This window comes from Muscardinus avellanarius (genome assembly GCF_963383645.1).
Source record: "Muscardinus avellanarius genome assembly, chromosome: X".
Lineage (NCBI taxonomy): Eukaryota > Metazoa > Chordata > Mammalia > Rodentia > Gliridae > Muscardinus > Muscardinus avellanarius.
Genome location: NC_137792.1, coordinates 24294054 through 24311244, shown reverse-complemented (window position 1 = coordinate 24311244; position 17191 = coordinate 24294054). Strand labels below are relative to the sequence as shown.

At 39.9% G+C, this 17191-nt stretch overlaps 1 pseudogene across 1 annotated transcript in view; it reads left to right on the top strand.

Moving 5' to 3' along the window:
- Positions 1 to 308: 308 nt before the first annotated feature.
- LOC308278829 (BTB/POZ domain-containing protein KCTD18-like) overlaps positions 309 to 17191 on the top strand; it is a 143311-nt pseudogene continuing 126428 nt past the window's right edge. Inside the window, exons 1-4 of the transcript in view lie at positions 309 to 459; positions 2290 to 2418; positions 8438 to 8493; positions 12793 to 12897. The product of the transcript in view is annotated as a BTB/POZ domain-containing protein KCTD18-like (transcript). The remainder of the gene's footprint in view (positions 460 to 2289; positions 2419 to 8437; positions 8494 to 12792; positions 12898 to 17191) is intronic.

Genomic DNA, 17191 nt, shown 5'->3' with positions numbered 1-17191 from the left:
TTCAAATCTCAGTAATTTTCTTCAGCCTGGCCAATCCTTTCCTCTCTTTTGGGTATTGATATAGAGTACATTTGTGTGTGATACTGGGGATTGAGCCTCTGAGCTACACCTTCAGCCCGACTTTATTTTTATTTTGTAATAGAATCTCTCCAGGTTGATGAAAGTCTTACTAAGTTGCTGAGGCTGGTCTCGAACTAACAATCTTTCTGCCTCAGCCTCCCAGGTACTGAGATTACAGGCATGTGCCACCACTCCCAGCTCGTTGTGGGGTACTGACGTGGGTATACAGAAACCCTATTCTGGGTTGCATGGCCTTCCCGTATTTTTCAACAACGGGTGGTTCTTCTGTCCGAAAAGCAATTGAACTCCCTTACTACAAGATCCAAAATTCCATGAGGGTAGACATTTTGGAGGACATTTTGGTCTTTGTTGTATCTTTACGATCACATGCAACTCCTGGTTTGTCAGTTTTCAGTAGATGTTTGGATATGAAGGAGTGAATGACATTTATTTGATTTCTTAACGTTCTCAAAGAATAAAATATTACTGTATTCATATTATCTTTATGAATTGGAAGAGTCTGCATTCTGATCGGAGCATGATGCTATGTACGTACAGAAATAAAATTGAATTTCATCCTGAAAACAAGTTCTAAATTTCAGTTTAAGGTAAACGTGTTTAAGGTAACAAAAAATTAAATATTCAAAACAGTGATTAACAAAAAGTGTTGTGAGACTATTACACCAAACTCTGCACTATTGTATATGTTTCAGAAAAATATATAAACATAGCCGGGCGTGGTGGCTTACACTTTAATCCCAGCATTCAGGAGGCTGAGACCGGAGTACTGCGGTTCACGGACAGCCTCAGCTACTAAGTGAGGCAGGCCCTCTGCAACTTAGTGAGACCCTGTTTCAAAATAAAGAATAAAAAATGTAGCAGGGGGTGTAGCTGGAGGACAAATGCCCTGGGTTCCATTCCCAAACCTGCAAAAAAAAAAAAAAAAAATATATATATATATATATATATATATATATATATATATATATGAAGTAATTTCACAATGTCTGACACATAATAGGAGCTCATGAAATATCTGGTCAAGTCGGGATGAACAAATCATGACTTTGAAACAAATTCATTTTCATATACAAGTCTTGAATTTAAACATTTATTTTGAGAATGTTTCATTTGTGAATTATTATGGTATTAATTGTTGAATTTTGTACATGAAGATAAGCATGCTGTGAAAAACATTCTTGTCTTAAATTACTTATGAAATATTGGGATCCAGTGCAACATATTGGCAGTAAAGATTGAGGGTGTGTGTGTGTGTGTGTGTGTGTGTGTGTGTGTGTGTGTGTGATGCTGAGCTACATTCCCAGCCCAAGATTCAAATTTTAATGGAAACAGTTAACTCTGAAACCTCAGACTTGAAGGGTAGCCTTCACCATGACAATAATTTGGAAAGGTATTGTAATAGAAATATTTTTCCTTGAGACTCATCTGCTACAGAGCATATATCTGTGTATCTTAAAGTATGTTTATATATATATAATAACATAAGATCATACAATAAATTTATTTATTATTAGCTGGGGACAGGCAAAATGTGCGTACATATGTGTTTATATATATGTATATATGTGTGTGTGTGTGTGTGTGTGTGTGTGTATATATATATATATATATATATATATATATATATGTTATCCTTTTTCCTATTTCTTTTTTCCAGAAGTGATTAATTAGTGCTCCAGCTATAAAGCTTCTATTTTCCTTGTCAATGACAATCTCAAGGCCTCTGAGCTGCCTCTTGCTTGACCTTGGTTTAAAAGCACAAAGAACAGCAACCTTGAAACTGGCATCAACAAGATTCATTCTACAGAAACCAGATGCAGCACAATAGAGAGAAACCACACATTTAATTTTAAGGTTTTACAGAAATTGCACTCAGTATTTCTTTTTCTTAAAGACTTTTAAGTACAAACGTCCTTCAACTCACAAAGGAAAATGTTGCCATTCTGCCACTTAACACTGGCCAAGGCAGTCCTTTGGAGACCCCTCGGCATTGTTCCCTTTGATGGACACATGACAGCAGGGTCCACACAACCCCAGGAGAATAACACTGCCGGATGCCACCGTTTAGCAGTAAAGCTTTTATTGAGCGGATCCTGACTATGAAAGCAGGCCGGAAAGCATTTCATTAACATCTGAACGAGAAGGTTAGGAAGCTGTCATAGAATCATATAGTTCGAATGGAGATACAGATGTTATTTTCTACTCAAGGGGAGGTGTTTGCCATTGTCTTAGGACAGTGTTCATTTGAAGGTGCACTGCCATGGTTGTCCTTTGCCCACAGAGCTGTCGCTCCTCAGATCATGAACAATGGGAAGCCTCTGGAAGAGCACGCAAGGGGTGGGTGGTGATCAAGACGGGAATTTTCTCTTAGTTGTTAATGTGGTATGTTCTGGGTCATTGCCATCCGACTCATATCCTAAAATTAAATCACACTTGAAACTGTCCATTTGATTATTATTTGAAGATAGGCCACATCTTTTTTGTGTGTGTGGTATTGGGGATGGAACCCAGAGGCATTCTACCTCCGAGCTACACCTCCAGCCCTATTTTTGATTTTTTATTTTGAAACAGGGTCTCACTGAATTGCAAAGGGCCTTGCTAAGTAGCTGAGGCTGTCTGTGAACTGTGATCCTCCTGTCTCAGCCTCCCAAATGTTGAGATTACAAGCATGCTCCACCATGCCCGGTTTGATAGGCTGGATCTTTAAGAACAAATTAAAAATTTTTCTTATCCAACATCATACTTATACACAAGCGCATACACACACACACACACACGTGTTAACTCCTCCATTCCCTAATTTGGTTCTGTTGCTTCCTTAAAAAATATGTGAAAGCCAGGTGGGGGTGGCGCATGCTTGTAATCCTAGTACTTGGGGGCTAAGACAAGAGGATCACAGGTTTGAGGCCAGCTTCAACTACTTAATGAGGCCCTCCACAACTTAGTGAGACCCTATTTCAAAATAATAAAAATAATAGAGCTGAGGATGTAGCTCAGAGGTAGAATGCCTGTGGGTTCAATCCCAGTTCTGAAAATAAAAACTTGGAAATTCACTTTAGGAAGAGTTGTATGCAAAATATACAGAGTATGACAAATACGGTATTAATGGCTGAATATTTTTGTGGTACTGGGGATTAATTCCAAGGGTTCTCTACCACTCAGCAATACCTTCAGCTCTTTTTATTTTTATTCTGAAAAAGAGGCTTGCTAAGTAGCTAAAGCTGCACTTTTGATCATCTGGTCTCAGCCTCCCAAATACTGGGATTATAGGCATACACCACTGCATTTGGCTTCAATGGCTGAATATTAACTTGCAAAAACGAAAGACATAGACAGAGCCTTTCTTTGTCCATAGAAAAATGGTATATGATTTAATGAAAAATGGTATATGATTAAATGTTTAACAGCTGGTTCTCTGGGGGTAAAAGTCTGGATGTGAAGCATTTTTAGAATTGTGTGGTCTAACTATTTCCACCATGGCTCGCTTGTTTGTTTATTTATGTATTTATTTTTTTACTGTCCCAGGGATTGAACCCAGGGGCATTCTACCTCCAAGCTGCACTTTCAGCCCTATTTTTTATTCTTTATTTTGAAACAGGGTCTCACTAAGTTGTGGAGGGCCTCACTAGTTAGCTGAGGCTGGCTGTGAACCTGAGATCCTCCTTGTCTCAGCCTCCCAAATGCTAAGATTACAATCATGCACCACCTGGTATTCCAGCCCAGGTCTGGCTCACCATGGCCTATTTAAAGCTACTGCTGCGATGTCACTCATCTCCAGTTCTTGGAGCAATAGAAAGAAATGTGCGCAGTAGGCTGTCTTGAACTGGGGCAGGCCTCTCCAGCACTCACTGCCTTCATGTCTTGTATCTATTTCTTTCCTTCCATTTTATTTTGAGGTACTGGAGATGGAACCCAGGGGCACTCTACCCCCGAACTGCACCCTCAGCCTTACTTTTTAAAATTCTTTATTTTGAAACTGGGTCTCACTGAGTTGCAAAGGGTCTCCCTAAGTAGTTGAGGCTGTCTGTGAACCGCGATCCTCTCATTCTTTTTATTAATTCTTTAATTAATAAAACTCATTCTTTTTATTAATCAATAAAACTCATTCTTTTTATTAATCAATAAGAATCACACTGAGGCCCTATGAGCAAGCCTAGGATAAGCTTTTTTTTTTTTTTTTTGGCAGTACTGGGGATGGAACCCAGGGGCGTTCTACTTACGAGCTACACCCCCAGCCCTATTTTTTAGTCTTCTTTATTTTTTAAAACAGGGTCTCACTGAGTTGTCAAGGGCCTCGCTAAGTAGCTGAGGCTGTCTATGAACTGTGATCCTTCAGTCTCAGCCTTCCAAATGCTGGGATTACAAGTGTGTGCCCGATGAGATAAGCATTTTGGACATATATAAAAACACAATTTGCAGTCACTGTCCACACACTGCGTACATTCCAGCTACAGGGACAAACACATGCATTCTGGAAATTCAAAGACACGTGCAAAGACTATCAAAGGAGTGGTGCCCAAAGAAATTGCTGTAGGATTTCAGAGGAAAAAAGTGTGAGATTAATATGTAAGTACAGGAAAAATGAAGTTGGATTTTGTAGAGGTCTAGGCAATATAGCATTTCCGTTTTGAGTGCCAGCTTCTGATCTACTTTCCATTCTTAGAGTCTTTCTTTCTTATGAGTGGGATGTGTAGCCCACTTCCTAGTATAAATTATGCTTATAATACTAAGTGCTAAGGAATACTTAGAGATACTTCATTTCCTGGCAGCCCCTGCAGCTAGGATATGAAAAGGTGACCTCGGCTCAACCGATTAAGTGCATCTGTCCTGAAGTTTCATCTGGAGCAGGTGCATGATGGCAGGCACTAGACAGAATATATTTTGCAGATGAACAGCAGTAGCAGCTGCTGCAGCAGCCCCATCAAAAGACCACAGAGACAGGGATGCCCCTGATAGGCTCAGGGTCCTGTGTGCAAGTGCACGGCAATGGTGAATCTTATTATTAACAACACACAGGATTCTCTCACTAGATCTCTCTGGGATGTGATGTGCCTGTGGTCATGGCTCCACAGAACTTCCATTGACCCATCCTGATTCAGCCTCCTTCTTTGTTACTGTGTCCTGTGGAAGTCAGCCAGAGCTGGTCTTCTGCGTTGCAACTGGGAATCCTGATTGCTATTTGGAGGAAGAGAGGCTGTATGTGCAAAATAAGCAGAGAAGAAGAATCAGGAGGCACACCATCTGATTACTCCAGATATCTCAATAGCTAAACAAATGCTGAAAGAGAAACGGTAACCTCTGCAGTCCACCCTTCTGATCCCTGTTTAACTGCACTCATCTGATCTTAAACTGTGGACTGTACTCTGAATATTCCCACATCCCTACTTCTGCCCATTTACTTTCTCTTCTCTGGAATGTTACCCTGATTTCACTTAGCTACATCTTATGGATCTTTGAAGGGCTAACTCAAATATTATTTATTTTTCAAATCTCCGTAGACTACTCTGATTCACTGGAATCTTTCCCTATTCTGCACATTCAGAGAATGTAGTGGCAACCCCCAAGTATTTAGAATAAGTATTTGGGCATATTGCATGCATGCTAATTTGAACATCTAGCAAATAGTCATCGCCTTACTCTCCCACTGTGGGTGGAGACTACTTCCTTGTCCCTCCACCTGATCAGTGGACTTTGAGCAGAAGGCTTAGTGTTCCCTTGTGCTTTGTCTTTCCCCATCTGCTCTAAATATGTACCATGAAAAGATCCTGCCCTACCTAACTGCTAGGAAGGCAAACCCGAACCCAACCAGCAGCCCAGACCCAAGCACGAAGCTGATTAAGAGAATAGAAGACTTGAGAATATAAATATCTGCCTGCTGTTTTAGATCATTCAGATTGCTACAGCACTTTCAGATACAGTTTCGTTCATGGGTCCATGCATATGTGCCTTCCTTTTCTAATCAGATTATACATTCTTTTTTTTTTTCAGTACTGGGGATGTAACCCAGGGGCATTCTACCTCCGAGCTACACCCCCTGCCCTATTTTTTATTCTTTAGTTTGAAACAGGGTCTCACCGAGTTGCAAAGGACCTTACTAAGAAGCTGAGGCTGTGCGTGAACTGCGATCCTCCTGTCTCAGCCTCCCAAGACCTGGAATTACAAGCGTGCGCCACCACGCCCAGCTAGATTATACATTCTTTAGTGCATCTTTATCCTACTTTGGTTTGCACCACAACATACATTCTGAACAATAAAGGGATGCTGTGGTCGGTAGGCATGTTTATTCATTTATTCACAAATGCTTATTGAACCCTCTTTTGTTTTATGAAACTCTTTTCCAGATGCAGAGGATAAAGGTAAAAGTTATAAATTCTGGTGCTGAAAAAATGCATATACTGATGACAGAAGGAGAGAAGAAAAAGGGATAAAAATAGTGGATACACTTAATAATAGAGCTGTAGAGAGAGACCCAGAAGGAGAACACTGGTAGCTAGCTCACTCAGTTTTCTACTGGGTTGTTTAGTAGAGATGGTGGGTGGTAACATGTTAGTAAAGTTTTCTAGGAGAAGGCAGTATAATATATATGTATATGTATATGTATATGTATATACATGTATATATATGTGCATACATATATATATATTTTGGTTCTATGGAGGTGTTATGCTCCAAGACCTTCTACCTCTGAGCTATATCCCAGCCCTATTTTATTTTTTATTTTGAAATAAGGTCCCACTAAGTTGCTGAGGGCCTCAATACACTGCCAAGGCTGGCCTCAAACCTAACGTTTTCCTTTCGTAGTCTCCCAAGTGCTGGGATTACGGGTGTGCATCACCATGCCCAGCATATATCTAAACTTTCTTAAGTGATGAGCAGGAGTTCTCCAAATGGAGGGGGATGAACGATATCTGAGACAGAAACAGCATGTATAAAGCCACAAAGGAAGGAGAGAGTTTGCATGTTTGGGAAACTGCAATTCAGGGAGTCTGCAGTCCCATTTTGTGTGAGAAAACAGTCCAGCTTTCAAAGTGTTTTGCAAGCATATTTTGCTTAAAAGGGTTGGTGAGATATGTCAGAAAATAATGTCTCCTGACAAGCATGATTCAGTTTACTGGGTGCACAAAATTCACACAGTGATGTGGAGAGACTCTTAAGAGCCGCTACCACTGGACAGAGCAGGGAAGCTTTAAACAGAAGTTATGCACTTTTGATTAAGCTTTCGAGAGAAGTATGTCCCTGACTAACAAGAATTGCTAATACTCTGGAGCTCTTTCTGCAGGCTTGGCATTGTTCTCAGTATTCTACATATGTCATCACATTTAATCATCCTGAAGATCCTACACAATAGGTGTAGGATTCCCATTTAACAGGAGAGAAACGGAGGCAAAGGGTTAAGAGATTTGTTTAGGGTTCCATGGATAATATTGTTTAAGCCGGGTTCCAAGTAATCAGTCTGAGACCAGCCTCTGTGTGTTTAACTTGGACTCCCTGTTGCCTCCAGAAAGTAGGTAACATGGGCCTGAAGAGAGCTAGCTCTTTATTTATTTATTTATTTTTTGCGGAATTGAGGATGTAACCCAGGGACATTCTACCTCCAAGTTACACCCCCAGCCCTGGTTTTTATTCTTTATTTTGAAATAGGGTCTTGCCAAGACCCTATTTCAAAATAAGTTGCAGAGGGACTCACTAAGTAGTTGAGGCTGTCAGCGAACCGTGATCCTCCTATCTCAGCCTCCCAAATGCTGGGATTACAAGTGCACATCACCATGCCTGGCTGAAGAAAGCTGTTTTAAATGAACATAAGGCTCATACTCAAATCATGGATAATATAAACATAATATTCAAGTTGGCAAATATCCATTTTGCAGGGAAAAAAACTTTATCACCTTTCTGAAGCTATGAGAATAATGTAGCCCTGGTCATGACTGATTAAATCCCTCTCACCTTATAATAATAAGTGAAGAACCTATTATTGAAAGTGGCTAATGATAAGGGCGGTGACTGACAGGACATGAATGCTTACACCATACAAGTGAAAAATTGCTCTGAAATACTTAGAAGAAATCAATTCCAGCATTAGTTTAGTCAAGAGGCCAAATTAAGATTAATCCAACGCCACACATCTTGGCAGCATCTCAAATTATCTCCTTTCCAAGACCACAAATCACCTTTGATTTGATGTGATTAGTACATCTCAAGGACATGATGCTGGGGAGATGGGTTAGAAAACTTGAAGATGTGTTTCCAGATTATTTTATCCAATTGTGCTCAACGCTTATTTTCTGTCTCAACAATGCTCTCACGTGAATTCCCATCTTACCCCCTATAACATCACTCTATTTTTTTCTGCACTCAGGAAATTTTGGTGCAAAAATGAAGACAATGATAATATTGAAGGAACAGATTAGGCAGGTATGGTGGCACATGCCTGTCGTACCAGTACTTGGGAGGCTAAGACAGGAAGAAAGCAGGCTCAAGACCAGACTGAGCAACTTAGTGAGATCCTCAGCTACTTAGCAAGACCCTGTTTCAAAATAAAAAATAATTTGCCACTGCTTGAGCCAGAGAGGTCTGGATCAGTCCACCGAGTAGCCAGGCCACTACTGGGACCATCAAGAGTGGGATCGGTACTTGCAACGCAGCATGCACAGAGAAATATCGCAGAAAATATAAATCAGACGCTTCTCTTAATCAGCAATAACTAGGAGGAAAAGGGCAACAGGAAGAGGTTGAGCTATAGAAAGGGCCCTATAGTGAAGCAACTAATGTGACCAATCAGAGGGTATGTAATACTGGAGGATGGAGCCTCTTTAAAACGCAGGAGGTACATAAACAAATGTATCAAAGTTATTCACCAAACAAGCATGGGATCAAGCGAGGGGGAGGGAATGGGATGGGGGCTGGATGAGGGCAAATTGGATGATTTGTGCTTGTATATCCTCTCAAGTCTTGTATTCCAATGTGATATATGATTACAATGCACCAATAAAAATAAATGAATAAATAAATAAAAATAATTTGTATCTCCCTGATTGCTAATGATGTTGAACATTTTTTCGTGTATCTACTGGCCATTTGTATCTCTTATTTTATAAAGTGTCTATTAAATTCAGTTGCCTATTTCTTGATTGGATTATTTGTTTTGCTAGTGTAGAGTCTTTTGAGCTCTTTGTATATTCTGGTTATTAGCCCTCTATCAAACTCGTGGCTGGTAAAGATCCTCTCCCATTCTATAGGTTTTTTCTTTAGGTTCTTGATGGTTTCCTTTGATGAGCGGAAACTTTTTGGTTTGATGCCATCCCACTTATTAATTCTTGTTTTAATTTCCTGCACTTTGGAGGTCTTGTTGAAGAAGTTACTACCTGTGCTATATGTTGGAGTGTTGAACCCATGCCTTCCTCTAATACCTTCACAGTCTCTGGTCTGATTTCCAGGTCTTTGATCTATCTTGAGTTGATTCCTGTGCATGGTGAGAGGTAAGGATTTAGTTCCATTTTTCTACAAATGGATAGCCAGTTCTCCCAGCACCATTTGTTGAAGAGGTCGTCTTTTCTCCAGAGTATAACTTTGGACCCTTTGTCAAATATGCTCAGGACAGGGAGTATTAGGAATATCAGAGGGACTCCAGACAATGGAGTGGAAACCTCAGTGAAGCCAGGAAGGAAGGGTAGAGGAGAAAGAAGGCTGAGGTTCATTACTGGAAAAGCCACATGCAACTATGTGATGTGAATATAACCTAGACACTCAGTATCGGGAGGGAGGGGAATGAGGAAGTGGGGGGCACCAAATATTGCGTGAATATATGCCATTTTCAACATGATCTACATTATGATGTGAGATTATAGTCCGCCAATAAAAAAATAAAATAAAATAAGCCGGGCATGGTGGTATACACTTGTAATCCCAGCATTTGGGAGGCTGAGACAGGAGGATCACGGTTCAAGGCCAGCCTCAGCTACTTAGTGAGGCCCTTTGCAACTCAGTGAGACCCTGTTTAAAATAAAGAATAAAAAATAGGGATAGGGGTGTAGCTCAGAGGTAAAATGTTTCTGGGTTCCATCCCTGGTATCGTAAAAATATAAAAATAAAATAAAATAGGGCTAGAGATAAAGCTTGGACACAGAACACCCTTGGGTTCAATCCCCAAAAGCACAAAAGAAAAAAAGAGACTAAATTAGAATCCCTTCTTCTATTTATAAAAAAAAAAGACTATCTTACTCATGAGTGATATTTTTTGTTGGCATATACACTGTGCCCTTCTGAGCTTTCTCCCATATTCCCAGGAATCTAAGGACTAGATAGCCTAGAATCTCCTTTGAACAGGATTTTTATTAGATCTCACCATTAGAAACACATGTTTGATATTTGGAAGCTGGAGGAGAAAGGAAGGAAAGCCATTATTCTCTGGTGGTACAGGCAAGTGGCTGCAGTTTTTTGTGGTGACTTTGACTTCCTGAGGTCATCATGAGACTCACCCACAGCAGGACTGGAATGGCTGGGATCATTGGCGGCAGGTTCCCTGCAATTTCTCCACTCCTAGATTTCCTTAAAGCCACCTTCCTGACCTTGTTTCCTCTGGCCCTTTTAATCATCATTATAGACTTTTATCATCTATAGTAAGTCTCTTTCTTTTCAAGGTAACTAGACTGGCTTCAATTTATCTGATGCAAGTCTGACTATATGATTTTTAAAATTTAAACTAGGCACGGTGGCACATGCCTATCATCCCAGTACTTGGGAGGTAAGACAGGAGGATTGCTAGTTCGAGGCCAGCCTCAGTAACTTGGCAAGACCCTATTTCAAAATAAAAAATAAAATAGGGTTCAGGTGAAGCTTGGAGGTAGACTGCTCCTGGGTTCAATCCCTAGTACTTAAAAAAAACTACCCTATTTATTTTCCTAATAAACTTGTAGGTACCTGGGCCAGACTTGATAACCAATTGCTACTTTTGTGTTCAAATGCTGTGGTTGAGATTTGATGCTCCAGGCCACAAAAATAACTAGTAGTGTTAAATAAATGTGTCTCAGGAGAAGATCCCGACTTAATAGGTTACTGTCAAGTACAAAAAAGACAATTAGAAAAAAGGAGAAATGAGAAGAAAAAAGGCAAACATTAAAAGATGGAAGGTAACCAAGGCATGATGGTGCACGCCTGTAATCCCAGCACGTGGAAGGCTGAGATAGGAGGATCACAGGTTCAAGACCTATTTCAGCAATTTAGCAAGGCCCTCCGTAACTTAGAGCCTGTTTCAGAATAAAAAATAAAATAGAACTGAGGGTGTAGCTCAGAGGTAGAATGTCCCTGAGTTCAATCCCTAGTACCAAAAATTTTAAAAAAAGATGGAAGGTAAAGGAAGTTACCTGAGACCTTAGCTAAGTCTTTCAGGAATGCTTTGTCCAATCATATAAATTCTACAAGGATAAGGAACATTTGTATTTATTTAGCAGGGCTGGGGGTCAAACCCAGTGTCTAGTGCATTCTAGGGAAGTGATGTCTTTGCTTTTTTTTTTCTGACATGGTGTCTTGCTCAGCTGATCTCAAACTCTTAGCCTCAAATGAGACTTTCACTTCTGCGTCCTGAGTGCTCAGACTTCAGGCATATGCCACCATGTCTGGCAATGGAAGCATCTTGAATCAGTCAGGGTTCCCTCAGGAAAGATGACACTTTTAGATTAGGTAGTTTCCAGAAGGTTAAGTAAGGGCACCATTTAAAAGATGGTTTATGAGGAGAAAGAAAAGCAAGGGATAGTTCAACATGCTATGGTTATAATTATCTTGGGATCATGACCTTCCTAAGGTTTGAAGGTCTAAGGAGAAGGATAGCTGCCTTGGGAAGGCTTGTCTAATGGAAGCTGTAACTTTAGGTCAAAGGTGATAGCCAAGTGCAACGTCATATGCCTGTAATCCCAGTGCTTGGGAAGCTGAGCCAGGAGGAGTGCAGGTTCAAGGCCAGCCTCAGCAACTTAGCAAGACCCTAGTTCAAAATAAGAAATAAAAAGGACTGGGGCTGTAGTTTGGAGTCAAATGCCCCTGGGTTCAATTCCCAGTGCCAATAAATAAATAAATAAATAAATAAATAAATAAATATTACAGCCAGTTCATGGTGACCCTCTAAGAAGAGAGTCCAAGAAGACATATCTTGAGCTCACTCTTCTACTTCCTTCCAAAACCCTTCTGATTTCCCCACTATACAAACCCAGCCAGAATCCAGAGGGAAGATGATCTGTGGAGAAGAAAGGATTATGGTAGATATGGGATAGTTGGGATGTATCTAGTACAGGGATGGTATGTCTTTGGCTTAATAGTGTATTTATTCACAGGGCCAAGCCCACAGGCTTGGGGTGGTCACCACTGTGGCAACCTGGCAGCTGATGCCCTGTGTAGAGAGGACTATTACTCCTAAGCTCTGCCCAGTTACTATGATTTAAGACTATCACTTCAGCATTGCCACAACTTTTTTTCAAAAAACGATGAAAATACAGATGCATATTTTGGTGAAATATCCTGAGTTTTTAAAGGTTAGGAACATATTCAGACATTTCAGAAAGAATGTGTAGTCCAATTAAAACATGTACAGGCTGAAGAGAACCCTTTGTCAACAAATGGTAACAACTGCTATACAGGATGCTTCATAAGTATTTGAAAACTGGGCAAATAATCCAATTATCTTTTAGGCAAAAAAGGCAGCAGTATTCTGTTAACTTTTTTCAGGTGCACTTGGATAGGATTGATAATAATTTAGCACCCAATCTCAGTGACTTAATGAATGAAGCGAAGGTCATGTTTATGGCAGCTTATTTCCAGATTGTAACTCAGGTATCCAGGCTGTTGCCAGAGTGCTGTCCCAGATCAATTGCAAGGAGGCCAGGAAACGGAAGTGTAAATGTGGAAACTGGGTGTTATCCTTGTGGCACATGCCAGTAATCCCAGTATTTGGGAAGCTGAGATGGTGGATCACAGGTTTGAGTACAGCCTCAGCAATTTAAAGAGATCGTCAGAAACTTAGTGAGAACTGGTTTCGAACGCAAAATAAAATAGAGTTGGGGGTGTAGTTTGGAGGTAGAATTTCCCTGGTTGTGATCCTCAGTACAAAAAAAAATGGATAAACTGGGCGTGGTGGCGCACGCTTGTAATCCCAGCATTTGTGAGGCAGAGACTGGAGGATTGCGGTTCGCGGACAGCCTCAGCTACTTAGTGAGACTTCACAATTCATTGAGACCCTGTTTCAAAACATAAAAAGGACTAAAAAAATAGGGCTGGGGGTGTAGCTCAGAGGTAGAATGCCCCTGGGTTCCATTCTTGGTACCGCAAAAAGAAAAATGGATATTTAGTATTACCTGTCTGTGCCACAGAGGTGATACTTTATATACCTGATTGATTTATATTCATACCATTTGGATTACTACTGAATCCATAAGGAAGTGGGAAGATATGGGCTGGAGTGCACAAAAGCTCCTGAATAAGACAGTCAGGTAACAGTCGTGGGTGAACGAAATAAGTATAAAACAACAAGAAGTAGGGTATAGTTTGAGGGGAGGCCAGAAGCCAGGATGGTATCACAGTGCTCCAGGGGAACCTGAGGAGTCAATGATAGTTGACTGGGAAGAAGCCAAAGTGGGTGGAATGGATCTCGTGAATAAATCTTAACTGATGATTTGGACCAAGGAGAATATCTGCCAGTGTTCCTGATTTATGTGCAGTTGTAAAACAAGATATGTTTTTAAATGGCCATGACAAATTGGAACAATGATCCTTAAAGAAAATTTTTTTCAAAGGGGAAAGACCTCTTTTTTTTTTTTTTTTTTTTTTTTTTTGCGGTACTGAGGATGGAACCCAGGGGCATTCTACCTCTGAGCTACACCCCTGCCCTATTTTTTATTCTTTATATTGAAACAGGGTCTCACTGAGTTGCAGAGGGCCTCACTTAAGTAGCTGAGGCTGTCCAGGCACCGAGATCCTCCTGTCTCAGCTTCCCGAATGCTGGGATTACAAGCGTGTGCCACCAGGCCCAGCTGAAAGGCCTCTTTTAAATATTATATGATTCAGGCCGGGCGTGGTGGCGCACGCTTATAATCCCCGCGCTTGGGAGGCAGAGACAGGAGGATCGCACAGGTTCGAAGCCAGCCTCGCGCGCTGGCTTAGGAGACCCTGTTTCCAAATAAAAATGTAAAAATAGGTCTGGGAGTGTAGCCCGGAGGTAGAAGGGCTTCCAGGAACCCCAGTACCACCAAAAAATAAAAAATAAAAATAAATAAATAAATAAATATTATACGATTCACATGGCTATTATTATTAAAAATTCAAACAGTATATAAAATATGAATGTGACAATCTCCTATGTGATCTTTTGTGTGTGTGTGTTTGGTGCTGGGGGTTGAACCTGGGGAGATTCTACCTCTGAGCTATATCTAAAGCCCTATCTTATTTTTATTTTGAAACAGGGTGTCTCACTAAGTTGAGGAGAGTATGAGAGTACACTGAGGTTATCATCGAACCTGCGATCCTCCTGTCTCAACCCCCCAGATACTGGTATTAAAGGTGTGCATCACCAAGCCCAGCTTCCCGTATGACCTTAACCCCAAATGCAGCTATTGAGAATGCATATTATTTGTAGCACATCTGAGTAAACACATTACATAGACATTTGTCTAAATATATATCACATATACTGTTCTATAACCTCTTATTTATTTATTTAATTGATTGATTGATCTGTACTGGAGACTGAATTTAGGGGCCTTCTCTCTCTGGGCTCTCTCTAGCCATATTTTATTCTATTTTTTAGTTTGAAACAGTGTCTCACTAAGTTCCGGAGAGCAGCACTAAGTTGTTGACACTGTCTTTGAACCTGTGATTCTGTCTCAGACTCCCAAGTACTAGGATTACAGGCATGTGCCACTATAATTTCTTTAATAATATTACATCATTACCTCTTTTTTGAATTACAAACATCCCTACCTCATGTCTTTCAAAGTTCACAGGATATCATACCCTAAGGCTATATAATAATTGATTCAGCCAATCTCTCTGAGAAAAGTCATGAATCTTGGTTTGTTCTCTTGATATCAGAGAAATGTTGCAATACACAACTTTGAGCAATCATCTTTGCACACATATGAAAATATATGAGTAGGATAAATTTCCAGAACTAAAACTCTGGGATCAAAGACTATGTGTATTTAAATTTTGATAAGTGTTGCCTATTGCTCTTTAGAAATGTTGCACCCGTTTATATTTTCACCTTCTGTTGAGATCCTTTTCTCAAGTATGAAATTCATATATTATTATTTTGGGGCTACTAGGGATTGAACCCAGGGGCCTTCTAACTCTGAGCTATTCCCCCAGCCATTTTATTTTGAAACAGGGTTTCACTAAGTTGCTGAGGATCTTTTTTGCTAAGTTGCTGAGTTTGGTTTTGAAACTGTGTCTCAGCCTCTCAAGTACTAGGATTACAGGTGTGTGCCACTAAGCCCTACTTGAAATCCATTTATTATTGAATAATTTGGAATTTTAAAAATTATACTCTATTCAAGTATCACCCACATTTAAAAGTTATTCTGTGTCAGGTGTGGTGGGACATTCCGGTAATCCCTGTTCTTGGGAGGCTAAGAAAGGAGGATCACAGGTTTGAAGCCAGCCTCAGCAACTTAGTGAGACCCTATTTCCAAATAAAAATAAAATAGGGCTAGGGTGAAGCTCAGAGATAAAATGTGCCTGGGTTCAGTAGCTCGCGTGCACATGTACACGAACACACACACACACACACACACACACACACACAGAGTTATTCTGACTTCTGCACTTCTCAGAGATAACTCACACCTTTTTTTTCCTCTATTAGGAACTTGAAACTACAAATATAATGCCTAAGATTACATAAAAATTTCCAAATTTATGATATTCACAAAGCCACTGAACTAAATGCACCCAATCTTCCAATGCAAATTCTCTGACATATGATTATCCTTACCTATTTTTCTCTTGTTATTCTCACCTCTTATCTGGCGACAAAGGGGATGAATAATATTTCTGTGATGTTTTTATAATTTTTATTGGTGCTTCTAATCATTATTTTATAATGCTTGTAGTGTACTTACTGACATTTCATATATTTCATTCCTTTATTCTATTGAACCAGAACTTCCATTATTGGGCATTCTTGAACAAAAACGTGTACACAATTACAAGAGACATGCTTGATAAAAGTGTTTGTATTTGTTCCTCAATGGTTTCTCCTTCTTTGTCTGTGTCCCTTTTACTCCCTATTAATCTGAAACTTGAAACTATAAAAATGTCATTAGTGTAGTAGATTTCAACGGAATTCAGTAATATAAATGAGCATTTATTTTTTTAATTTTTTGTGATACTGGGGATTGAACCTAGGGACATTCTACCTCTGAGATACAGCCTCAGCCCTATTTTTTATACTTTATTTTGAAACAAAGTCTCACTAAATTGCAGAAGGCCTTACTAAGTAGCTGAGGCTGGCTGCAAACCATGAGCCTCCTGTCTCAGCCTCCCAAGTACTGGGATTACAAGCATGTGCCACCAAGCCTGGCTTGTAAATGACCATTTATTTATAATGCCATGTATACTTGCTAACATTGGGCAAGAAATCAATGGGAATGTTTAAATACTCTCAGTGTTCATTTATATAATTTTTAAAAAGGCAAAATCAAAGTTTAATGTAAGAAATAAGGACACTGGCTACTTTTTGGAAAAAGCTTGGTTAGGAATTGTGAGTGGATATGGAAGAAGATTGTGATGAATAGATAATGGCCCTTTTTCTTATATGGATGGTGGTTTCATAGGTATATTTTAATAATCTTGTATAATTATGATTTATGCATTTTCAGCCTATGTGCCATTTCTCCATAAAAAACTTACTTAAAAATTCAATACACACTGGATGTTGTGGTACACACCTCTAATCTCAGTACTTGGGAGAGGCTGACAAAGGAGGATCATAGGTGGAAAGCCAGCCTCAGCAATTTAGCAAGATCCTATTTAAAAATATTTTAAAAATTTAAAAATTCAGTACATATTTTGTGGTACTAGGGATTGAACCTGGGGGCATTCTATCTCTGAGCTATACCCCCAATCCCTATTT